At 45.2% G+C, this 26,459-nt stretch overlaps 1 protein-coding gene and 1 long non-coding RNA gene across 4 annotated transcripts in view; both read right to left on the bottom strand.

Moving 5' to 3' along the window:
- The window catches only part of BMP6 (bone morphogenetic protein 6), a 149,535-nt gene that overhangs the window by 119,918 nt on the left and 3,158 nt on the right, over positions 1-26,459 (bottom strand). The window lies entirely within an intron of this gene.
- LOC129645407 (uncharacterized) lies at positions 1,068-26,459 on the bottom strand. The gene is made up of 2 exons (XR_008711310.1): positions 24,695-26,459; positions 1,068-4,392 (listed from the first exon to the last, which is right to left on the bottom strand). It is a non-coding gene; the product is annotated as an uncharacterized LOC129645407 (long non-coding RNA).

Genomic DNA, 26,459 nt, shown 5'->3' with positions numbered 1-26,459 from the left:
CAACTTAGAGACAAATCATAGCTTCAAGGGATCAAAAGAACTTTGGGGACCTGTATGTACTGGGTTGAACAGTATCCCCTGCAAAACTCACATCCCTCCCAGAAGCTCAGAATGTGACCTTATTTGGAAGTAGGGTCCTTGCAGATAAAATTAAGATGAGATCATAACTGGAGTAGGGTGGGCCCTTAATCCAATGTGACTAACATCCTTATGAGAAGAGGTGAAGAGACATAAAAGCAGCAGAGAAAGGATGCCACATGAAGACAGAGGCAGAGATTGGAGTGATGCTTCTACGAGTCAAGGAATAACAAGGAGAGCCAGTAACACCAGGAGCGAAGAGCAAGGCATAGAACAGACTCTGTCTCAGTGGCTTCAGAGAGCACAGCTCTCCCAATACCTTGACTTCAGGCTTTCAGCCTCCAGAACTGAGAGAGAATCAACTTCTGCTAAAACCCACCCAATTTATGGTACTTTGTCATGGAATCCCCAGGAAGTTAATACACCATATTATGAATTTTGCAAATGAAATAATATAACTAGCACAATCTTCTGACTACTTTATTCTATGCAATGGAAATTTCCCTTCTGTCCATGAAGACTAAACGCTATGGAATTGCCCTCCCAGCATAAAACAATTAGAAACCTAAGGAATAAAAGTTATGATACAAATAATGTGCATCTGATGATTGCCCTAGATCACTGCCTAGAGAGAATTTCAGTGCAGGGGGGCTGTATAGAGCCTAATAATCTTACTGAGTTCAGGAGACTTAGACTGGAGTTTGGGGAGACCAACATAGCTAAATTGCAGGGTTGAATACCAGAAAAGAGGGAACTACACAGAGAGAGCAAGCTCCAAAGACATGCAAAGGGATCTTCTCTAGCCTGTAGCTGAATTCTGAACTTTTCATGAATCAGTAAAACCTCCAAGACATGGAAAGAGCTATAACCAAAAAAAAAAACAAAAACAAAAAAAAAAACAAACAAACCCAGAGGTCATGCAAGGCTGGGAAGAGTTTGTGTCCCCAAGAACCAGAGTGCAGAATCATCATAATATGTTGAGCCTCGGGTACAATCTTCAAAAAGAATGTGCTTTATTAGGGAGATAAATTATTCCTGAATAAAAAATTTAAAAAAAGCAAACTTCAAATAGATCCTCAAATAGATCCGCAAATTACTTAACTGCACACCAAAATAAAATTTAACTTTCCTTAAAGGAATATAATGAAATCCAGCAGCACACAACACCAACTCCAAAATGAATGGGCATGCAAAGAAACAGGAAACTATATCGTATAACCAAAAGTAAAAGTCAAAGCAAACAGATTCAAATAAGAGATAAGAGCAGACAAGGACCTTGACTAGCAATTATAAATCTTAAAAATATGCTCAAGAATGTAAAGGAAAACAGTATGCAGAGAAAACAAATGAAGCTACAAAATACATGCATGAAACTTCCCGAGTAAAAAACAATTCACTGGAGGAGACTCATAGCATTTCAGATAACGAAGAAGAAAATATTAGTGAGGCTGAGTCATAACAATAGAAACCATGTCAAATGAGACAGCACAGAGACCAAAAAAAAAAAAAAAAAGACTGAAAATAAACACACAGAATTTGGTGAACCGTGGGGTAATATAAAGCTGTCTAGTATTTTGGGAATTTTAGTCCCAGAAGGAGGGGAAGAAAAGGGGAAGACTGAAAAGTGACTTAAAGTAATGGCCAAGTTTGAAGACAAACACTACCAACTCACAGATCCGAGAAACTCAAGAAACTCCAACCAGAAGAACCATAAAATAAGACCAAGGCACATGATAAAACAAAGCTGGTGAAAAACAGTGACACAGTTAAAAATCTTAAAAAGCAGCCATATAAAAGAAGACATTACATACAGATACATGAAAAGCAAAAGGTTGGAGAATTACACCCTGCAGAAACTAACCAAAGAAAGCTGGGATGGCCATAATAATTTCAGATGCAAGGTGACTTCAAAACAAGGAGTATTGCCAGGGATAAAAAGGAACATTGCATAATGCTATAGATGAGATGCCAGTCACTCAGTTGTGCCTGACTCTTTGCGACCCCATGGACTGTAGCCCACCAGGCTCCTCTGTCCACAGGATTCTCCAGGAAAGAATACTGGAGTGGGTTGCCATTTCCTTCTTCAGGGGATCTTTCCAGCCCAGGGATTGAATCCAGATCTCCCGCATTGCAGGCAGATTCTTTACCATCTGAGCCACCAGGGAAGCCCTAACACTATAGAGTCCAGTTCATTAAGACACATAGCAATCCTAAATGTGCATTCCCCTAAAAACAAAGCTTCAGAACTCTGAAAGAAGAACGAGAGGACTAAAGGAGAAATGGGTGAATGCTTAATGATGGTTGGAGAATTCAACATTCAGTCATCGATGGAAGTAGATGGAAAGGCAGTAAGGAGACAGAAGACTCGAACTTCCCTGGTGGCTTGGCGGTAAAGAATCCACCTGCCAATGCAGGAGACATGGATTCCATTCGTGGTCCGGAAAGATCTACATGCTGCAGAGCAACTAAGCCAGTGTGCCACAACTGCTGAGCCCAAGCACCCTGAAGGCTGTGCTCCATCACAAGGGGAGCATCACAAGGAGTCTGTGCATTGCAACGAGAGAGAAGCCTGCACAGCAGCAAACCCAGAACGGCCCAAATAAATAACATTATTTTTAAAAAAGATGCAGAAGATTTGAACAGCACTATCAACCAACTTATCCTAATTGCTATTTACTGAACACTCCACTGAAAATCAGAACATACGTTCTTTTTTTTAATTGCACAAGAAAAATTCAAGATATGGCTCCAAAGTGAAAATCACTCAGTCGTGTCCGACTGCTTGTGACCCCATGGACGATACAGTCCATGGAATTCTCTAGGCCAGAATACTGGAGTGGGTAGCCTATCCCTTCTCCAGTGGATCTTCCTGACCCAGGAATAGAACCAGGTCTCCTGCATTGCATGAGGATTCTTTACCAACTGAGTTATGGGGGCTGATAGCACGGGGCTCCAAAACAAGACCAAAATTCAAAAGGACTGCAATCATCCTGTGTTCAGAGTGCAGTGGAATTAAACTAGAATCGGTAAATCCTCAAACATTTCAAAATTAAAGAACATACTTCTAAATAATCAACAGATGAGAGAAGAAATCACAAGGGAAATTTTTAAAATATTTTGAACTGAATGCAAATGAAAACGCAAGAGGAAAAGCTGGTGATAAGAGAGAAATCTACACCATTTAACAGTTATTTTAAAAAAGGAGAAAGGTGCATACACCAGAGTGATGAGAAGACTTATCATTTGGGAACTCAGAATGATTTGACTTTGAGTCTCAACGCCATTGGACATCTGACTTCTCTCCCCCGCTTATCTCCCAAGACACAACTCAAGCTCGTCTTACATATGGGCATTTCTGGAACAAAGACACCCCTGCCTGTTAGCTCTGTGAAGAAGGCTGTGAATTAGTTCAGGGCCTCTCAAACTTTAATTTGCCGATGAACCACCTGGGTGTCTTGTAAAAATGAGATTCTGAATCAGAAGATACGGGATTAGGCCTAAAATGATGCAGTTCTTTTTTATATAATTTTACTAATTTTTTGGCTGAGCCGAGTGTCTTCATTGCTGTGCGGGCTCTTCTCCAGTTGTGATGAGTGGGGCTACTCCGGAATTGCAGCTCCTGGGCCCTAGAGTACAGGCTCAGTCATTGTGGTAGGTGGCTGAGTCACTCCACGGCATGTGGGATCTTCCCAGACCAGGGATCGAACCTGTGTCTCCTGCACTGGCAGGCGGAATCTTCACCACTGAGCCAGCAGCAAAGCCCCGAGATGATGCATTTCTAACACGCTCCCTAGCAGAGGCAGACCATGCTTTCTGTGACAGGGAGCAAGAACCCTCTCCTCCAGATTCATTTTAACCAGGAACAATTCCTCCCTCCGAATCTGTTTTTCATGTCCTCTGTCCTCGCCCCTCTCTGGATAAAAGGCCAAGAAAAGGTCAATGGGTGATGGAGACAGAGTTACTTAATAGAGAAGAGACAGAGCTGGCCAGTGACCATTTGATCAATTAAGTAGCAGGTGCTTGATTGAGATCAGGACTGGCTTTAATAACCATTAAAGTGCTGAAGGCTTTCTGAATGCCTAAAATGACTTTGGACTCAGACCAGTATTTTTTTTTTTAACAGCAGTGTTATTACCATATATAATGAGAAATCTTAAAAATAAGGCTGGTTCTGTGTCTAATATTACCTGCTTTGGCAGCATGACAGAGCTTGACTCCTAGCTGACCTTGTTCACTGATCCCTGAACAAGGTCTAGGTGTCTATGATGCTCAGCAGACGATACTCGGGCACGCTGTGGTCCTACAGAAGAGGCTCTTCAGGAAAGAAGAACATACAAAGGGCAAGAGAAAGGGAGGCCACGTGAACCAGGCTTCTCGGAGTTCTTCTGCGTATCCATCCACAGGATAGGGCTTCCCTGGTGGCGCCAGTGGTGAAGGATCCGTCAATGCAGGAGATGCGGGTTCGATCCCTGGGTTGGGAAGATCCCCTGCAGGAGGAAATGGCAACCCACTCCAGTATTCTTGCCTGGAAAATCCCAGAGACAGGGGAGCCTGCTGGACTATAGTCCATGAGGTTGAAAAAGAGTCGGACACGACTTAGCGGCTAAAACAATAACACCTACAGGCTAGTCCGCGCTGCTGAAACAATGGTTGTATGCAGGGCCATATAAATATTCTGCACTTCGGGAGCAAAGGTTTCTGTTCACCTGCATCTTCCTTATCTGCAAATTGCCAATCCCAGAAAGCTCAAGGATGGAACAGCAAAAGCTCTTTTTTGAATGTATTGCTTCCTGGCATGAAAAATTACAGAAAATTAAAATTACTCCCTTTTTTTTTAAAAAAAGAAAATTTTAATTTCAGTTATAAATTCATTTCTATTAGGACTCAAAGACTTTTGTAAGATTGACTCAATGACTGTAGATAAGACTTTTTAAAGCAAATTACTTTTTTAACAGTTCTATTTATTTGGTGCTCCACGCAGGATCTTAATTCCCAGACTAGGGATTGAACCCACACTCCCTGCTTTGAAGGCGGAGTCTTTTATCTATTGGATGACTGGAGAAGTCCCTAGACTTTAATTCATCCCGCAGAACCAGTGGAGGGTAACTGCCCCTATATATATCATGGAACTAGCCTGGAATTAAAAGTTTGAGCAATTTATCTTCAGGACCTGGATTATGTAGTTTAAGAATAGAAGCCAGCAAAGTATAGCTCATGAGCTAGCTACCGAGTTTTATAAATAAAATTTAATTGGAATATACTCTAATGAGACTCCCATTTTTTTGAAGTACTGCTTCTGTACTACTGCAGAGTTGAGTAGTAGGGCAAAGACTCTCCCTTGCAAAGCCCAAAATATTTACCCTCTGGCCCTTCAAGAAAAAGTTCCCAACCTCTGTTCTAGAAGAATGAGCAAGGACCAAGACGTTTCAAGGAAGTGGAAAATTATTATACTGAGCGTGACCCAGGTGGCGCTAGTGGTTAAAAAAAAAAAAAAAAAATCCCCTGGCCAGTGCAGAAGACATGAGAGACTCAAGTTCAATCCCTGGATTGGGAAGATCCCCTGGAGGAGGGCATGGCAACCCTCTCCAGTATTCTTGCCTGGAGAATCCCATGGACAGAGCCTGGCGGGCTGCAGTCCATGGGGTGGCAAAGTGGTGGACACGACTGAAGCAACTTAGCACACACAGATGCACAGGCACAAAACTATCAACTCTCACAGTACAAAACTGTAAATGAAGCAACTCCGTGAAGTCGTGAATTTCCTGGGACATGAAGGATTCAAGCAGCTCTTAGGTGGCCACCATCCTAGAACAGTGGTGAAGAGGATGAGGTGCCATTCAAAGGGTTCCTTAAAGCCCATCTCTGATGCTGCATCATTCTGTGTTATCAGCTGCACAGAGGTCCACACGAGACTCCTTGAAATACAGTCTCACTTGATTCATGAAGAAAAACATCTTACATTATAGCTAAGAAAATCTAAAGAAAACATGCGTCTTGAAAAAGAGAGCCCTGGGTATCTTTTGGTGGCCGGTTTGCCTGTAATCGGCCCACAGGAGTGACTCTGCTGGACAGAAGCCACGTCTAATTCTGTGGCCATTACAGCGCTTAACATGCCATGATTGCTCCACAGAGATCTGTAAATGTAATTTAATGATGTCTCTGTATAATCCACACTGCCAAATCTTTCTGCAGTCTTACTCTTGGGCAGAGAATGTATGTGTCGACCCAATTACAGAGTCTGAAATATCTGCAATACCCCTGGATCTTTCCGAACAAGTCAGTACTGTGTTCTACAAATCCAGGTGGGTGGGCTCATTGACAAGGCAAGCCTAAAAAGCCCAAGATTCATCTTTACTTTTCATTTCTTTACCAAATTGCTTTTATAATGTAGCAAATTAAGAGGGTGTGTGTGTGTATGTGTGCGTGTGTGTTTTGGTTTCCAATTAAAGTATTTGACCTGTCTAGTGCATTTTAGTAGATGGAGCTAGGTTTCACTCCTCTGCCAAGCACACTTTGCAACTCTCAAGCCAATTCTTTCTCTGACCAATTTGGCAGTGTGGTTGGCTAGGCCTGCAGGTAGTAGTGAGAGCAGAGAGCTCCCAGAGAAACATTCATTTTTATGGTGTTGGCTTTCACCTAGGTATCAGCGGGAGGCAATAGCACTTGGTCAAGTCCGCCTTCAAGCGACATCAAAGGCGCTGAGCATGACGTGGCTGAGCACAGGCTAATCCAACAGCATACGAAGCTCTGGGCTGCAGCCAAGAGCAAGGAGGTTGAGAATTTCCGTTCTGGCTCCCGATGAAGAGTAGCTTAGGCCGCATCCTTAAGTGGACCCCTCCCCCATCTCAGCTAAGACAGCCCAAGAAGAGACACAAGGTGGATCGAATCAGAGCTCTGATGTCACACAACTGGGCCAGACATGCAGGTGAGGAGGTTACCTGATGTTTAACCTCAGAGTGTTTGATGCCCATGGAAACCAGACATAAAAAGAAAGAGTAGCCAAGTTATTAAAAATCATACCCTTTATTAAGTCTCTCTTTCAAATAAAGAATGTTCACTTTGTGCTTTTTTTTTCTAAAGAATAGAGAATTAAAAAAATCAAAGAGACTTTGATTTTTTTTTAACTTCAAATTCCAGAACCAGCTGGAAAGATCTCAAGATATACCTAGTGGAGGTCCCTCTATTTATGGAGTTCATTTAATTAAGTAGCAGAAGAACAGGTAAAACACAAGCAAACCAGCCAATGACAATAAAAGTTATTGTAGAAGTCACTCCGGGGCATCTCAGGCTAAGTCACGGCCATTGTGCCTGCTCAGAAATGGAAAAGGAGGAAAAGATCAGCTCAACGTCCAGATTCAGAAACTTCTGCTTCCACGTGCTCTCATCACTCCCTGATAAAGCGGCAAACAGATTTCCAGGGCTTCCCAGGTGGCTCAGATGGTTAGGAATTCGCCTGCAATGCAGGAGACCAGGTTCGATCCCTGGGTCGGGAAGATACCCTGTAGGAGAGCATGGCAACCCACTCCAGTATGCTTGCCTGGGAAATCCTATGGACAGAGGAGCCTGGCAGGCTGTAAGTCTATGGGCTTGCAAAGAGTCACTGAGCGACTAACACTTCCACTTTCAAACAGATTTCCATCACAGAAGCTGCTACACTCCCAAAGTCCTGTGTGTGGAAACATCAACCTCTTCCTTCTGAACAACCTGCTACAGGAGGACGTGATTGTAAGATCTTAGCCTCCTTGGTGCCTGGCAAGGCAGCTGGGACACAATAGGCACCTCTGACATTTAAGAGGATGAATCTACAAATGGCAATGACGGCAGGATCCCCTTAACACACACGGGGTCCCCCTTTAGCCTCCCGGTCACCCGTTTCTATGCATTAGCACAATTTATGCCTTTGCTGCTGTGAGTGCTCTTATTTTAGGAACACCAGCCCTTTAAATCCCACCCACCCTTCCCGGCACAGTGCTTCTCACGAGTCTGGTCCCATGAACCACTTGACTAAGAACCATTTAGAATGTCTTTTTTTTTTTTAAGTAGAATTTTACTTTTATCCTCATTCAGCTTCACATACTATCATCCATCGCACTAATTATTTTTCAGTAGCTTCAACTTTTCCATCTCATGGTCTTTCGATTAAACCTGCCTTGCAAAATCCCAACCTGGGAAGGATTCAATGCGGTGTCTATAGCCAGGTTGATGAGCACTTCTGGGGGGAAAGATTGCACCCTGCAGATTAGTGATGTGTTAGCGATGTCACTGAATGTTCTCATATCTGAGTCCACACGCACACCCCATCACTCCGCCCCAATCTCTCACACACTGTCACCTCACCCTCACACATTTAACGAGCAATCCTCGATACCTTGCTTCAACGCTCTCAACTTCCTACCACCAGATCTGCTAACCAGCCTGTATCCAACGCCTAGAATGCTTCTTAAAATGCAGATTCCTTGATTCCACAGAAGACACACTGATTCTGGCACATTCTAAACAAGCTCTTGAAATCATTCTGAAGCCCGTGATCCAGCGACAAAGCATGTTTAATGTCAAGTTCAACCTGCCTTCACAGATCATCCAAGTGATGTCACATTATCCCCTCTGCACTGCGGACCGTGTATGACACCTAACCATTTGGCAAAAGACTCCAGTCCATACACGTGGTGACATAACAGGGTATACAGGCTGTTTCTTTAGAGAAGGGCCCCACAGGCCTGGTCACAGAAGTATGTGTGGGGATAGTGGACCCCAAGACTGTGACAGGTTTCTGCTATACCCACTGTGGTGCCCGGGGAACTCTGCTTGATCTACGTGGAGCCCATATGAGAGGGGGTTTAGGCAGAATGGATACGTGTATAATGTGAGTCTCTTCCTAAAATAAAGAATAAAAGGTGAGTCTCTTTACTGTCCACCTGCTGATGCTTTGACAACTTACTATAGATCTTGCACAGTAATTTATTTCTCCCCCACATCATATTGAAAGCACATCTGAGAAAATTTACAGAAATACGATTTTATAAAACAAACATGAAAGAGATGCAGAAATAGGAACAAAAACAGGGCAAGAAAATAAGAGAGAAAAATAAATGCTGTATAATAAATAGAAGTAGTTCAGAGTTTACTAGTGACCAAGAAAAATGGAAATATGACTATTCATAAAATTCAACATTCACAAGATAAAAACTGGTCCCCCCCCCAAAAAAAATCCTGAATTTCCCTAATGCTGGCAACTTGAGCTAAGTAGAACCTCATATTCCAAAAAGCATATCAATTACATAGAATGCCAATCCTTTGCCCTTCAGGTGCAGGCACAAAGGTTCATCAGTGGTGTCTTTGGTAGATGAAACACAATCTTGGCAACAAGTGTCTACAGGAAAGTTCCAAGCACTTCTACTGAAGGATAGAAAACCTGTGGCATTAATGTAGGGGCTCACGATGGCAGAACTAGAGACGTTTCCTGTTTTACTAGGTTACCTGATTAGCTAAATGATGTAGGGATTTCCAATTTTTTCCCCTGGAAAAAAGTTTTCCACTTTTTTTTTTTCCACAGATTCATCCTCTATTGATCTCAGGAACAGGGCATCTTTATAACACAGCAGCAGTCTTACAGTCCTAGAGCCTAGCGCCGTGCTGGGATGCAATAAATTACAGACTACGGAATTCAAAAATTACAGGCCTATGGAATTAGAATGTGTCTCAGCACATGACAACCATTCAGACATCGACAGTGAGTCTTGGATCATTCGGCTCGGGTAGGCTTAGCAACAGCCAACGTCTCCACCCAGTCAGAAGCAGGCCAGAGGCACTGCTTATTCACGGGGTATTTATGGGCCCTACAACCAGTGTGCTGTTGTTGCTAAGTTGCTTCAGTCGTGTCCAACTCTGTACGACCCCATAGACGGCAGCCCACTAGGCTCCCCCGTCCCTGGGACTCTCCAGGCAAGAACACTGGAGTGGGTTGCCATTTCCTCCTCCAATGCATGAAAGTGAAAAGTGAAAGTGAAGTCGCTGAGTCAATTGGTGTGCCCCCCTCCCCAAACACCTTCCTTTATTTTACCTTAGGTTGGCAGTCCTTCAGCTTTATCAATTTCTCTCAAAAGCATTATCCCCTCACGTTCCAGAGAGCACAATAATGCCTAAGTACTTTCCAGAAGGGCTTACGAATCTGTATGCACACACGGCTATATTTAAAATGGATGACCAACAAGGACCTGTTGCTGCACAGGGAACTCTGCTGAAGGCTGTGTGGCAGTCTGGATGGGCGGGGGGTTTGGGGGAGAATGGGTGCATGTATGTGTGTGGCTGAGTCTCTTCACTGTCCCCCTGAAACCATCACAGCACTGTCAACTGGCAATGCGCCAATACAAAATAAGAAGTTAAAACAAACCAAAAAAAGACTGCATGTACTGCCCAATATTTCCAGTTTTCTCTTTTGATGGTTTCCTACTCTGAGCGTCAGAAGATAATGTGTTAAAGAGTAGGACAAAGAACACGAAGATAGTTTTCTATGGCTTCTAATTGCCAGCACATACAATAGCAGTGTCTAACTATAAGCACTTAGGATACACCCAGGGGAGGACCCTGGTGGTCCCGGGGCTAAGACTCTGTCCTCCCAATGCAGGGAGCCTGGGTGCAATCTCCGGTTGGGGAACTGGATCTCATATGTTGCATCTAAGAGTTTGCATGCCTTGACGAAGACCTGGTGCAAGCAAACAAATAGATAATTTAAAAAGAGAGAGAGAGAGATACACTCAGTACAGTGCTAAGCCCGCTACAGAGAGTATCTCAATGCATCCTCACAAGCACACCAAGGACTAAATGTAATTGCCACTTCCTGTTTCTCCAGGTGATAAACCAGAAACAGACTACAGGCAGTGTCTCACCGCCATTCACACATTCCAATTCAAGGAACCCCAAGGGACCAAGATGAGCTCCAAGGCCCTGTGTACACACCCCTGGTTTGGTTTTGTTGCTTATTGCTGCTGTAACGCATCCCCACAAACTCAGCAACTTCAAATAAGGCACGGCTATTCACTCACAGCTCTGTGGGTCATGTCCTCCCGTGAACTAATCCTTATCCGCCCAGAAGGGCACTCTCCACCACTGTATCTCCCAAGATCTGAAATGATTCAACAGCAGAACCAACATCCTTTGGCCTTTGCGTGTTACCTGTAACCCTTTTACATCTGGGTCCTTTTCTTGCATTCCGTGGAGGGTATATAGATAGTCACTGCAAAATCTTTCCATTTTTTAATACATTTGAAAATGTTCACAACAAAACGCTAGCCAAAAGTAAGAGTTGAATCACAACTTGGAATCGGCTTCCTCAAAAAGGTGTGGAAGTCAATCACAATATTTTCAGGCATCAACAGGGAGGAAGCCAAGAGCTCCTTGTGGAATTATAAACGAAAAGCGCTTAGGTAACAGTTTGGTAAAATGTTTGCTGCCCAGTAGGAAAAACCATGTACTGTAGCTGACCTTAGAATCATGGAAATAAAGGCCTCATTCCAGCGAAACGCTCCGGTGACATATTTTATTTTCGCAGAGTGGAACGGGGCTACCCCGGGGTTGTCCCTGTGGTTTTTAGTGATGCAAAGTGGCGCTCCGGGAGGAGTTTCGGTCCTGAGTTCAGCTTCCCATGAGCCAGGCCCCAGAGGAGCACAGAAACAGAATGCCTGCTGAGGGAGATAGAGAGGCAGCGGGTGCAAGGGGAGGAGTGCGCAATCCCACCGTCCACGAACAAGGGCCTGGAGGAAGAGAGAAGCCAAAGGGATGAGCCACCCGCTTCAGAAAAGACTGTCTTATGTCATCCAACCCTGAGAGGAGAGTGGAAGTTCATGGTTAGAGGAGGCCCCACCAATACAAGATGAACCGTGCTCCTTATAGGAGCCAAAGGGGAAGAAAGGAGAGGTAGATCATTACAACCACCCAGACACCTTAACATTGCGTGTGCTGGGAGATGCAACGCTATACGCCATTGCTTGATCCTAAAGGTGGCCGAAGGCAAATAACAAAACAGTAAACTAGCCAGGAGGTGGAAAACAACCCGAATGTCTGTTGATAAATGGAAAAGAAAATGTGGGATACACCGTAACAACAGAACAGGATTCAGCCTTAAGGAAGGAAATACCCGCTGTACTCAACCATGTGGATGAACCTGGACGACCGGATCCTAAGTGAAATAAGCCAGACAGAGAAGGATGAATAGTGTGATCTCACTCACACACAGACTCGAAAACAGCCCAACTCGTAGTAGCAGAGAGTGGAAGAGTGGTTGCAAGAGGCTGGGGCAGAGGGAAGAACAGGAAAACGTGGGCCCAAGGGTACAAAGTTTCAGTTACGCCAAGTGAACGGGTCCCAGAGATCTCAGCAGAGCAATGTGAACACAATACTGCAGTATATACTTAAAATCTGCTAAAAGCGGAGATCTTAAGTGTTCTCACCACAAAAAAGGGAAAAAAATAGTAGTTATGTGAGGTGACAGACATGTTCATTGATTTTAAAGGTATTTCACAATATAGCAAATCATTACAATGGATGCCTTAAGTACATACAGTTTCTATTTGTTAATTATGCTATAACCAAGCTGGAAAATTATTATATCTATAAACTACTTACTTGGGGTTGGTGGGCTATAAAGGGAATCTAGTCAAGGCTATGGTTTTTCCAGTGGTCATGTATGGATGTGAGAGTTGGGCTGTGAAGAAAGCTGAGCACCAAAGAATTGATGCTTTTGAACTGTGGTGTTGGAGAAGACTCTTGAGAGTCCCTTGGACTGCAAGGAGATCCAACCAGTCCATCCTAAAGGAGATCAGTCCTGGGTGTTCATTGGAAGGACTGATGCTGAAGCTGAAACTCCTAGAACTCCAAACTCCAACGCTGGCCACCTCATGCGAAGAGCTGACTCACTGGAAAAGGCCCTGATGCTGGGAGGGATTGGGGGCAGGAGGAGAAGGGGACCACAGAGGATGAGATGGCTGGATGGCATCACCGACTCGACGGACATGAGTTTGAGTGAACCCCAGGAGTTGGTGATGGACAGGGAGGCCTGGTGTGCTGTGATCCATGGGGTCGCAAAGAATCGGACACGACTGAGCGATTTAACTGATACTGTACCTTCCTCTGCAACTACTTTATTCACTCAGCGCTTTGTTTTCTCTGATTTAAAATATTTTCATCTCACCTGATTTTTTGTCTGCAGCCAAACTAGAAATTTAGTTTTTCTCCTAAAAAATGCAAAGTACAGCTACATGTATTTAAAAGGTGTAAAACACACCAGATCATCACTTCATGAGACTGACGCATCTCGTTTTCATAGTTCCCGTGGCAACATCCTACAGCTCAGCAAGTAAACTGTGAAAGAACTACATTTGCTGCTTCCCTGGCCTCCATCAGTGCCATGTCTGTCCCTTCCCTCCACACTAGGGCTAATACATATCCTGGAAATGAGAATGCTTACGTCTGGCATACTCTGGTAAGGAGGGCAAAATGGAAGTGGGATCAGGAAGGGAAACAAGTTTCTCTGTCCCAAGACCTACCTGTCTCACGATACATAATTTAAGGACTAAAGAGCTGTTTAAACAACTTCTCTAACAGCCAATAAAAAGAGAAACATCCCATTTCGCATGCCCTTACTCTCATTTGATGTTTTTTTCCAACCCATTTGGACCCACTTGCTCCCACTTAAGCCTTCTCTCCGACTGACTGCTCAGAGGTTCATTCTGCCTGATTCATTTCCCCAATCGTCTGGAAAGAAGACAGGTGGGGGTGATAACTCCTGTCTGCTCTGGGCACCCACTCAAGAGACCACCCTCGCCCGGGCCAGCCCTCACTGCTCCTGGTAGGGGAATCTCAACCCTGCCCTGAGTTTTGATCTAGTTTGGGTTTTTAAACACTCTCTGTTGCTTAGTGGGGAGCTGAGTGACTTCGCTTCAATAGACATGATGTCACCCCCTCAGCCCTTATGCAAACAGTGTCTAACACCTTCACGATGGAAGCCGAGCCAGCTGACTCCAGGAGAAGCTGACAAGATAAGTATTTTGTGTCGGCACCTGCAGGAGGAGTCAGGGCACAAGCTGGAAACTTAAATTTAGACCCGGCAGCCATTCTGACTCGATGAACACTTCTTAAAGTCATAATGACTGACATCAGAGAGAGGAAAAATAACATTTCTCCTTTCCCAGGCCTTTTTTTCCCTTCCCTCCACCATCCAGAAAGTCACAGAATGTAAACCCAGCAAGAAGGCAGTGTCTCGTTTTATGACCACCGTTGCCCATGGAAGTTCAGAAGCGTGCCTCTGATCTGCAGGGATTCACCACGCTGAGGCTTCTCTCCAACAGCCGGGGTTATTGCAAGGAGAGAGAGAGAGAGACCACCACACGCAGTCATCACATATAGAGAAACTGACCCGAATCCACCCCACGAGCATCTATTGAGTACGTGTAAAGTAAGGCATGGTGCCAGGTACTTGGGGAGAGAAGAGGCGTCCAGGTGAACAAAGCATCACACGATGAACAATCAGGGACGTGGGTGTGGAAGGTGATTTGCCCAAATCCCCCCAGCAAGCAGGTGGCAGTGCCCTCACGGGAACACAAGGCTCCCAGCTCCTGCCTCTAAACCACACAAAACTCATCCACAACACAGCTGACCATCAAACGTGCCGTGCTGCACCGGGGAAGGTCACTGGACCCCAGCGTTCTTTCCAAGAGGCATGGCGCATGATGGGCAAATGTCCAGAAGGCTTCCTCAAGAACACAGCCTGGGAGCTGGGCTGTAGAGAACAGGTCCCACAGAGAATGTGGAAATGGGCAGAGATACAACGAAAATGAGAGGAATCGGGAGAAAAAGCCAGAGGAAGGGAATCATGGAGCAGACGTGGCTGGCTGAATGGCAGTGGAGACAAGGAGGGGAGGGATGAAGTGGAAACAGGGTGGAGTCAGATGGCATCCTGGCCTCCTCAGGAGAGGAGGAGCCAATGAAGGTGACGGAGGGGGAAACAGGTCACATCTGTGCTACAGATACACCAAGCTGGTGCTGGTGCAAGGGCGGCCGGCACAGCACCCCAGGCCAAGGTCAGAAAGACCTCATCTGGGGAACAACGGAAGAGAACGCAGGAGGAAGATGGGAGTGAGACATAGGAACAGCAAGTCCGGCAATCGCTTGGATGTGGGCATGAGGCTAGACCAGGGGCGCCCCTGAGCAGTCAGCACCCACCGTCCACGCAGGCTTCTTCCAGTGCAGATTCCCACAGCAAGCCCCTGCATCCCGGCTGGCTCCAGGAAGGCTTTCATTGCATCAACAACAAGAGATCTGTGCTGACTCCGAACTGAATGACTGTCCTGCCATGAGACGGGTACAGACATAGAAACTGCCCAGTTTGGTAACCACTTGACCAATCATTTTATACCCGTGGGATCTGACAAACTGAGATTTGATTTTTTTTTATGTATTTTGTTTTCCATTTCCCTTCTCTAATCATTCATTTTTAATGAATTTGACACAAGTAGGGGTCCACAGAAATTTGGACATTTTGAAAAACCCAACTGGGGCTTGCGCAAAAACAGTTTAAGAAGCAAACTTTGACCACACTTTGAATGGACGGGCGAGTAAGAGGGGCTCATGTGATCAGGGGCTCCCACTGGAGACCTCCCTGGGGCTGACATCGGGCGGCTAGAATCCCCCAGTTCCCAGACCCCATCACCGCAGCCCACTCAGCCTACATGCACACCACCTGAAAGGCGCCACCCAGCCACGTTACCTCCTTATTCCTACATCTGAGTGGGCTCCCCCACCCCAAACCCACGGCGATCCCAGCCCCGTGTGCAGGTCGAGTATTACATGCCAACCCTCTGAATCTTTTTCAGGAAATGTTCCCAAAAAGCTATATAGGGGACAGAAAAAGAACCAGGAAAGAGCAAGCAGAGTCACAGAAGCTAAGCAGAGGATTTCTCAGGACTGTGCAGCGGGTGGTAAGGTGTGTCAGAAGGTTAAAGGCTTTCAGAGAAGAGGGTGAAGACTCGGGGAAGGGTGCTTAGTCGCCTTTGATAGAAGAATGTCCCCAGAGTGATGGGGACAGAAGTCAAACCGTAAGAGGACAGTAGAAAGTGGGCAAGCTTCGCTGAGTGGTGGGGAAAGGTGAGGAGAGAGCTCAGCAGCTTCACCAGACTGTTCTATGGTGTAACTGGATGCTATTTTGAACATTAACACAACTCTCGATAACAATTCTCTACCCCCGTTCTCCAAATTCTCCCCTATCTCCTAATGGTTAGGGCTTCCCTGGTGGCTCCGTGGTAAAATATTCACCTGCCAGTGCTGGAGATGAGGGTTTGATCCCTGGATCGGGAAGATCCCCTGGAGAAGGAAATGGCAACCCACTCCAGCATTCTTGCTGGGAGACTCCCTGGCTGGCTACAGTCCACGAGATTCCAAAAGGGACACAGTTTAGAGACTAAAACACCTACTACAGAGCTGCTTAACCCCCACCTACTAATGGTTAGTGTAAATCTGCAGCTGTAAAGTCCTTTTTCTTCCTTGCTGAGATAATAGGGTAAGTGACATCAGTCACTCTTCAAAGCAAAAGGCCATAAAGAAATACAATACTTACATGTTCTTACACCCCCCTCACCCAGACAACACAAAAAAAGGATGCAGTTCTATTTAAGTTTCCAGGATCCTTGGAGAAGGGTGAGCCTAGCAGGGGAAAGTCAGGAGTAAACTGGAGTCTGCTTTCTTAAATGTCTTGGATTTGTGCCCTACCTCAACTGCCAGAATTTAAAACAGAGACACAAGCAAGAATCTTGGTGATGTTTGCCCGAAGCATCAAACCCTTTCAGCTTGAGTATCAAGGAGATGCCAACAGTGTCTCTAACCATCCCCAAAGGGCCCCAGATACTTGATCTTGAAATCAGAAGAGGTCTGATTTTTTATTATGAGCTCCTATAAAAAAATAAATAAATACGGGAGGTGAGATACAGGATGGAGACCAGTAAACACTGCAGAGTGGGCTTGACCCTGGAGAGTTCTCTGACCCAAAATAATCATTCACAAGCATCATCAGCAAACTCCATTCTTAAGGATGTTCCAAGCATATACAATAAAGCATGAGCTGAAATGGCATCAATGAAAGATGAGATTTTCACTACACTTCCTCTATATTAGGATATTATTCCATTTCCTGGCATAGGCAACCGTTTAAAAAGAATAGCCCTGGATACACTATCTTGATTGTGGTGATGGCTTCAGAGGCACTCATATAAGTCAAAGTTTATCGTATCATATACTTTAAATAAGCAGCCTACTGTATGTCAATGATACTGTAAGAAAGCTGTTGGAAAAAATTAATAAAAGATACACATATGGAACACTCCTAGAACCCCTGAGCATTATGAAGTCTGGGGTTTCTCTGCTATATTCTAGAGAATGAAAAGGCTGCGGCGATCAGGGTCCAGCCAGGGAAAGAGAAACCCTAGCAAGTGTTTACACCAGAAGGAATTGAATGCAGGGGACTGCTGGCATCACAGTGGGAGAGGCAAGCCAGTCATGGTGAGAGAACCCACAGACAAGCAACAGCCCGAAGCCACGGCCGCCTTCAGGAGAAGGAAGAGGGCCGGGGCCACCCGTGGAAGTCGGCACCAGGCGGCCCTTCCAGAGACGGCCGAAGCCACTGGAAAGGCAGCCGCCCGCGGTCCCGCCGCTGCTCTACAGGGAGACCCGGGAAGGGTCAGGAGAGGCTATTAGGGCAGAGAAATCGCACAAGGATGTTCCATGGGGGAAAGGGGTTACAGAGCAAAAGTCAGCTCAAAAAACTCAAAAAAGCATGTTAGCAGACTTCCCTACTGCTGGGCTTGTCAAGGCTTTAGCATGCTCCCAGACACGGGATCTCCAAGAGAAGAATGTAACGCTAAGTGCTTCCACGCTCCTCCTCTGCAGAGCATTTGGGAGAAGTGTCCCACGAAATGCTATCAGGAAAAAGCCGATCCAGCCCAATATTCACATTCACAGACAAAGAAAGACGCTGAGATTTGGCTAAGTGGCTTGAACAGGCTAAAAAGGGATAACACAAAGACAGGAGGCTTAAGCTTCTGGAATCTTAATCAAGCGCTCTTTCTTCAACTCTGCACTGAAGAGGCCTTAAAGCACTTTCTATCACCCTCAAGAAAACCAGCTGCTCAGCCACTCCGGTGAGCGAGGTGTCATTTTGGTGGTAGAAGCTATGAGACTCCACGGAGAGGTGTATACAGTGTGCTGTTCATGACAACCAAAGGCATCAGCACCACAGAAAAAGAAAAAGGTGTAAAAGAGGAAATAAAGGCAGTGGGTGGCCAAATTTATCAATGGGAGGAAGAGGAGAGAGAAAGAGGCAAGAGGAGAGAGGGGGAACCAAGCTCCACAGGGTACCACTCGCATGCTTGAGCCGTCCAGGCTTCCACCTCTAACAGTGATGACACGTAGGTGCGTGTACAACAAACAGCCTTACGCCAGCAGATACACAAGCAAGGTGCAAGATTGGTGAGAGGGGTTCCCAAAGCTGGTATGAGGGCATTCTGCCCTACAGACCCCAGCAAAATGCAGAGGCCTGTTCCACAGCCCTTGGGAGAAATGCAACTCTCCAAATAGCTTCAGCTGAAGATACCCGAGTCCTCCTCACCTTACCCTCCATAAGCCTTTTGGCTCAGACTTCTGCCCCAGATGCTGCCGGTGGTACAGTGCGTGAGCATCCTCCCGCCCACGCAGAGGGCGTGGCTTTAATCTCTGGCCCGGGAAAATGCCGCGTGCCAAGGAGCAACCAAGCCCGTGTGCCCAACTACTGAAGCCTGCACGCTCTAGAACCCACGTGCCACAGCTAATGAAGCCCCTGGGCCTAAAGCCATGCTCCACAGTGAGAGAAGCCAGCCCGTGAGGAGCCCGGGCACCACAACGAACAGCGCCTGGTCCCCGCAACCAGAGAAAGTCCCGTGCAACAGCGAAGACCCAGCACAGCCAAAAAAAAATTAAAGTTTAACAGAGGAAAAGACTTCTCTCCCACCAGAAAGAGTGAAACCACCATGAATACTAAGTCAGGTGATACAGAAGCAAGCTGAATTCCTCAAATGTACTGACACAACCCTGGTGCCAAGCTCCTCTTTTTGAGAGGTTTCATCTCCACAGGGATGTGTCAGGCGATAAAGGGAGTTGTGTTGCTAGAACTGAGAAAATACCCCAATGACACAGATAGCTGATTCAAGAACTGGGGGGAATTCATGAAGGGTCTCACCTCATGATATTTGTAAAGAAATGCTCACAGGTCCCCAATCTACCTCAGATGAATTGCCAGCTATTTGTTCAACAGCACTCATGAGGGTTACCATGCTACTCGACTATTGCCTTTTCTCATTATTTACCATTAATCGGTATAGCCTTTTCTCACGGAAAACAGTTCAAAGCAAATGAGCCTAATCTACTAAGACCACTAGTTTACGGAGTCTCTGTTAATTTAATTTTAATCTGATCTAAACAGTCTCTCCTGAGGAAACCTTTTCAAGTTCCCGGATCCTGCCACTAAGGGAGTAAAAGGTATTTTTGTGAGTTTCTCGATCCAAAACTCACACGAAGTTTTAACAATATTTTTTTCTTCCTTTCTGAAAACTTGAACCCCTTTCCCCAATAACATCCCCCACCCCCCGAATTTTAATAATTTACAAGCACAGAATTCCTGATTCTTATCCATTCCTCAGGCTGCTTTCTTCTACTCCCCCAGTCCCGCCAAGCACGGATCAAACAGGGCACAAGCCAAGGAGAAATTTAATCGCTCGTATCTCTGCCTGAGGGATTGTCTAGGTACTATGGTGACAGACACCTCACTGAAAGCATGTGGAGGAAAAAAGACTTTAAACTCCTAGACTTATAAAAAAAAGAGAGAGAGGTTTCTAATGGAATTGCTGTCAACGCACAGAAACACAAAATAAGGCCGACAAAGTCAGTCAAAACTACTTATACTGATGGGGTAAAGCTCCAAACAATATTGTTCGAATGTATTTTGTTTCTCTTCCCCCAAACTCTGCTTAAGTTGAATTTTTGGGTTTTTATTGATTTGCTTTTCCAGCTAAATGTACAGTTTCTCCACAGATTTTTAGGTGGAACTACTCCATATGATACCATAACCATGGACACACGTCATTAAACATTCATCCAAACCCAGAGAATGCAGAAGACCAATGGTGAGCAATAATGCCAACTGTGGACCCTGCGTGATACTGTGTCCACGCAGGGTCATTGACTGTAAGCTGTGTACCAGTCTGGTGGGGAATGGTGGTCCTGGGAGGGGTTGTACACATGTGGAGGTATGGGCATATGTAGGAAATCTGAGCTTTTCACTCAGTTTTACTATAGACAGACTGTTCTAAAAAGTATTTTTACTGTGCAGCTTCTCTGCTAATTTATTCTGATAGAGGTGTGTTCAATAACATCTGGGGGAGAGGGGGAGTAAAACTTTTAGCCCTTCATTGTATAGTTTACAAAGCTCTGTCTTTAGGGTATGTCAATTCGTAGATTGAAAGGGGAGGTGGGGAGAAAGTAAGTGGTCTCAGAGATCAAGGTTGATTATAAAAGTCTCCCAGCCACATCAGCATAGAAAATAACCCAGACGAGGCAGTGGTTAGTTCCTGCTCTCCCGATACACGAGTCAGAATTTTCTGCCAGCCCGTGTTCGTGAACAGGAAGTCAACAAGACTGTAAACACAGGAACCCCCACCAACAGACACAGATGTGGAGGGCTGGAAGTTCCACCCTGGACAAGGTGAAAAGGCTAAGGGGCAGGGGAGTCGTAATAAAGCTGTCGGCTGGTTTCAAAGTTCGGCGGAGAGAGGGCTCCTGGGCTGTGCCGCCTGCCTGCTGAGAAGTCAGCCCGCTCCTCCCCCCTCGGACTGCTCAGATGATGAGAAAACAATCTGAACATAAAGTCAGCACGACAGAGCAAGGACGTCTGAAGCGTGGGACAATCCCCGACCTATCTGGCAGGATCAGAAACCAAGGGCGTGTGCCCATGAACCCAAGGGCCAGGAAGGCTCTCCCACTCGGAACTAGAACCTCATTCTGCAAAAATGCTTGCAGGGGAGTCTTCGGCCCAGTCATCTGGGACTGGGTTGGAGATAACTGGACCGTGGGGACCCATCCAGGAATTACCTGATGCAATTTAGATAGCATCTCTATTATGGACCTAGTCTCCTTAATAATGGACATGGGCAGGGCAGGAAGAGAATCAGAGCCTGTGAACATCAGTAGAACAATGCTGCTCAGGGCAACATGGTTTTCAGCTCATTTTTGGAGAAGAAAACAATTCTTTAAGGTCAACGGTCCTTCGGCATACCAAAGAGGAGGATATTTATAGAGATGCTTAGTTTTTGTTTTTCTTTTCTAAAAGCAGAGTGCTAGGAGAGAATGCTATCCACTAAAAGAAAATCCACAAAATTCCAGATCTGGGCTCCCCACCTCTTGCCCTGGGCTGCAGTCTTGCATGCTTTTAATTTCTCCTGAATTATCCACTCACGTCTGACCAACAACTCTATGGCCCTATTTCTCAGATGCTTTAGGCTCTCAGTGGTTCTGTTGGTCGTTCCTCAGCTTGAGACGCACCAGCAGTGAGGAGGAAGTGGGCCCAAGTACCTCTCACAAGTTTAACTACAAACAGAAGAGATGACATGAACCTTTCACGCTGTAAACTCTAGGACCTATGGACGACACAAGTGGATCATCCCTAGCTGCCAATGTATAAAGGAAACCCAGCTTAAAAAAACACGTCGTCCACTGCTGGGCATGTTCCTCCAGAAAAGCAATGCCATGGAACATAGCTCCGTGTCTCCAGCCAGCTCCAGGGTCTAGTTTCATGAGGAGGCTGAAATTAAACCTATTGACAGTGGGAAAAAAATAATTGCAGAGCACAACATTTCAAAACACTAGTAAGTGGAGCCAAAAAGTCCAATCAACTTCAGCAGACTACAATGTCTTATTTCTAAAGCTTGGAGGGGTTACTAAATTAGGAGTTTGGGATTAACATATATATGCTGCTGCTGCTAAGTCGCTTCAGTCGTATCTGACTTTGTGCGACCCCAGAGATGGCAGCCCACCAGGCTCCCCCGTCCCTGGGATTCTCCAAGCAAGAACACTGGAGTGGGTTGCCACTTCCTTCTCCAATGCATGAAAGTGAAAAGTGAAAGTGAAGTCGCTCAGTCGTGTCCGACTCTTCACGACCCCATGGACTGCAGCCCACCAGGCTCCTCTGCCAGTGGGATTTTCCAGGCAAGAGTACTGAAGTGGGGTGCCATTGCCTTCTCCGATATATATGCTACTGTATATAAAATAGATAACCAATAAGGACCTACTGTATAGCACAGGAACATACTCGATATCTGGTACTAGCCTATTAGGGAGAAGAATCCAAAAAAGATACATAGATACATATATATATGGATAACGGAATCATTTTGCTCTACAACTGAAACACATCACTGTAAATCAACTATAATGAAAAAATTTTAAATAAATAACACAAAAAATAAAACTAAAAACCATTAAAAAACAGGTATAACTGCAGTTTCAAGAATTTCTGGCATGCACGAAGACTGTAGAGGTTGATATATCCCCGGTTCTTTAACGAGCTTTCATGAAAACAAGACTGGCTGTCCTTCTCCTTAACACAAGGGTCCCCACTGTCCTAAATCGCCGGAAGGACTAGGGGCATTTTCTGGTCCCCAGTTTCCAGAGGACAAAAGGTGGAAGAGAGAGGAGCCAGGAGGTAAGGATATTATGAGAAAATGTGCTTACATAAAAGCAACTCGGCTGTCACAACGAAAACAGAAATGAAGACAGCAGTACACACCGGCTCTTTGTGGGGAAAACAGGGGAGGAGGAGATGCCAGCCGTCCCCCACACCAGCCCCTGGGGCACCACGCGGCCAGGACAGCTATGTCATCTGCCTGGGGCAGGCTGGGTAGAGTGATGGTCTGGCGGGGGCGGGGGAGGAAGGTTAATGGGTAACAGCTGTGTATAGCATGGGCCTCTCAAGGGCTCAGATCGTAGCAAGTGTCTACACGGGTTTCTACTCCTTTTACTCATACTTACAGAAGCTTGGACTACTCTGGAACGCAATGATCTGATTAAAATATCGCCCACTTGTCTTCCCACTGCTGGAGGCACCAAAGGTGATGTCACAAATTTAGACAAGAGGAAAGACTGAAAAACTAGAATAAGGCTCAAATGGAAAAATTAAAAGTGCAATGTCTTCATATTAAGAAAAACAGAGCCTCCCATGGAATAATCCATTGTTAAACACAGGATGGTAAACAGGAGAGGGAAAAGTACCCAAAGCTGACTGGACCCAAGAAACGGTACTCGCCTCACTTTCCTAACTCAGCTTCATAAACAGACAGGAGAGAGGCAAAGACCAGAGCGGCTGGTCATCTGAGAGTCTCCGATATCCAGTATTCACCCTCTCACTCCCATATCCAAGCAAAACGTGTGAAACTCAACATTCAAAGTAGCCAAACTCGGAAGGCACGGGGCTGAAGCAATTACACGCTGAAGAAAGTGCTGAACTGTGGGGATTTTTTTACTGACACAGATGTTTATATCACTAGGAATCCTTCCTCTATGCGAATCAGAGGTAAGTCCTCAACAGAGGAACTAAGAATGACTCAACACATCTAAAAAGGATTTATACCCATTCTTAGAAGGACATTCAGAGGAAGCACCATCTGAGAGCTAAACAATGGTATCTGCTTGCCCTTTGATCCAAGTTTAAGAACATTTTGTACAACTTGGTTGAAATACCACTGAATTTCACATTTAGTATTTGAAATTTCTTTAGGGGACCATCCACTGCTTTTCTGAGCCACACTCCTGCAATCAAGTTCTTCAAACTATTTTTGCTGTGAATAGCTTGCAGCATGGATTTATTTTCTCCTAACAAAAATCTTCCTAAACACAGGCAGCTTAAATGAAAAATAGGCCCACTGATCATATAAGAAAAAGACACTACAGTGTATCTGGTTACAAATCCAAGGAAAGAGTACTCCATTTTTCTTCTAATTTATGTTTCCCAAGAGTAATTTTGTTCAGAAGATTGCCAGTATTTTTAGTACAATAAGTTTCTTGTTACTGGTAGGAACACATGCTGATTCCTTTTTCTGACCATAATTTGAGGGTTTTTTTTTTTTTTTTTTTTTTCATTTTATCCTAGCATCTGTGGGCTTCCCTGGTGGCTCAGCTGGTCAAGAATCTGCCTTCTATTCGGGAGACCTGGGTTCAATCCCTAGGTTGGAAGATCCCCTGGAGAAGGGAAAGGCTACCCACTCCAGTATTCTGGCCTGGAGAACTCCATGGACTGTATGGTCCATGGGGTCACAAAAAGTTGGACACCACTGAGTGACTTTCACTAGCATCTGTAGATCAATACCTCATTAATTTAAAATAAAGTCTGACATGCAGAGATTTAACTAAAACTTTGCACTACTCTCAAACGTAATGCCTATTATGAATTAATATACATACGGGTAACTAATAGAAAGGTGTTTAATAAAGCCTGAAAATATGCATCAGATATCATGAATCTCAGACACTGAGATTACCTGTCTTCACTTACCTCAAATGTTTTACTTAATAAAAATCATGTAGGTTCTTGTTGTTCACCTGAAACCATCACAACATTGTTAATCAGCTATACCCCAATACAAAAAGTTTAAAAAAAAAATCAAGTAGGGATTTTCCTGCTGGTCCAGTGGTTAAGAATCCACCTGTCAATGCAGGGAACACGGGTTCGGTCCCTCATCTGCGAGGATCCCGCATGCCTCAGGGCCACTCAGCCCGCTCGCCTGCGCTCTGCAACAAGCCACAGCGACCACTGCTATCAGAGGCCCCTGCACCGCAGAGACGCCCCCACTCACCGCAACTAGGGAAAGCCCATGTGAGGCAATGAAGACCCAGCTCAGCCCAGAGAAATACATTAAAGTTAATAAAAATCAGTATGCCACTTGTAAATGAGCTAAATAAAATCAGATATCCCCTAAGCAGATTCGTGAAATACGAATTTTACATGAATACGCCTACTTTCACTCTCTCTTGATCAAGCACCTTCAGTATGCTCAGCATTGTGTTAGGAACTTCGGTTACAACAGTGGATAAGCCTGGTTGCTTTCTGAGGCTGACATCCTAGAGTGGTGACAAACAAAATGAGTAAGCAAATTTTAAAAGAAAAAAAACAGCACTCCCTGTGATAAGTGAAACCAAGGAAATCAACAGGGTACGGTGACCGTAAACAAGTGAGGGAAGGTGGGGGCCGCACCAGTTTCTACCAAGTGGTTAGAGGAGGTTTCTTCTCAAAGGTGAGCTTTAAGCTAAGACCCGAGACAGTTCAGTATACTTCTCCAAGGTCACCACATTGGCAGGCTTGCTTCTCAGGCTGCCAAGACATTTTCAGCACCAGGAAACAAGTAGGAAAAGGCACCCATAGCCGGGATTGAATGCAGGTTAACGAGCACTCAGCTTGCCTGGCGGGCACTCAGCACACCAGCCGGTTAGAACGAAAGAAGTTACACATCAACAGACTGCTCACCCAGAGAGTGTAAAGCCGTCAACACAAACAGCAGCGGGCCAAATGACCAGCCTTGGGGACACGCAAAAGAAATGTATCCTGTTGATTCATCCTTCCTGATGATGCCTCTCTGACAAGGCTCCGGGCCTTTTCAATGTATTTCATGAGTAAGTTACTCCTCTGTCCCAAGAGAATGTTTACAACTATGTAACACATTCCCTTAGACCTACAGTTTTTAATTTGTAACTTTCAGTTTGTAACTTACCTAACTCAGTAGGTATATAAGAACACTTTAAAATCCATCCTGCCACCTTCTGTAGGGTTCTTTTAGTCATGTAATACAGTAACTTAACACGCCGTTGACAGGGAGGAAGAAATCTGTGGATTGTCTCAACACCCTCAGAGAATCCACATTGCGAAGCAATTACTGAGCTTCCCAGGTGGCACTAGTGGTAAAGAACCCACCTGCCAACTCAGGAATCATAAGAGCCACAGGTTCCATCCCTGGGTCAGGAAGATCCCCTGAAGGAGGGCACGGCAACCCACTCCGATATTCTTGCCTGGAGAATCCCCATGGACAGAGGAACCCAGTGGGCTACAGACCATAGGGTCGCAAAGAGTTGGACACAACTGAAGCGACTTAACACAGCACAAGCAATTACCTCTTTCAAATGTACTGTCCTAATGATCAAAGCTATGATAATCAGATTTCATCAAATTTTTAGCCTCTCATAATAAAATCCTCCTTTCCTACTGCTAAATGGATTAATATTAAATAGCATTGCTTGAGTGGCAGGTGGCATGGCTTGTGACTTGG

The sequence above is a fragment of the Bubalus kerabau genome, chromosome 3, assembly GCF_029407905.1.
Source record: "Bubalus kerabau isolate K-KA32 ecotype Philippines breed swamp buffalo chromosome 3, PCC_UOA_SB_1v2, whole genome shotgun sequence".
Lineage (NCBI taxonomy): Eukaryota > Metazoa > Chordata > Mammalia > Artiodactyla > Bovidae > Bubalus > Bubalus kerabau.
Note: the sequence above shows the minus strand (reverse complement) of the source record. Positions and strands in the feature narration are given on the sequence as shown.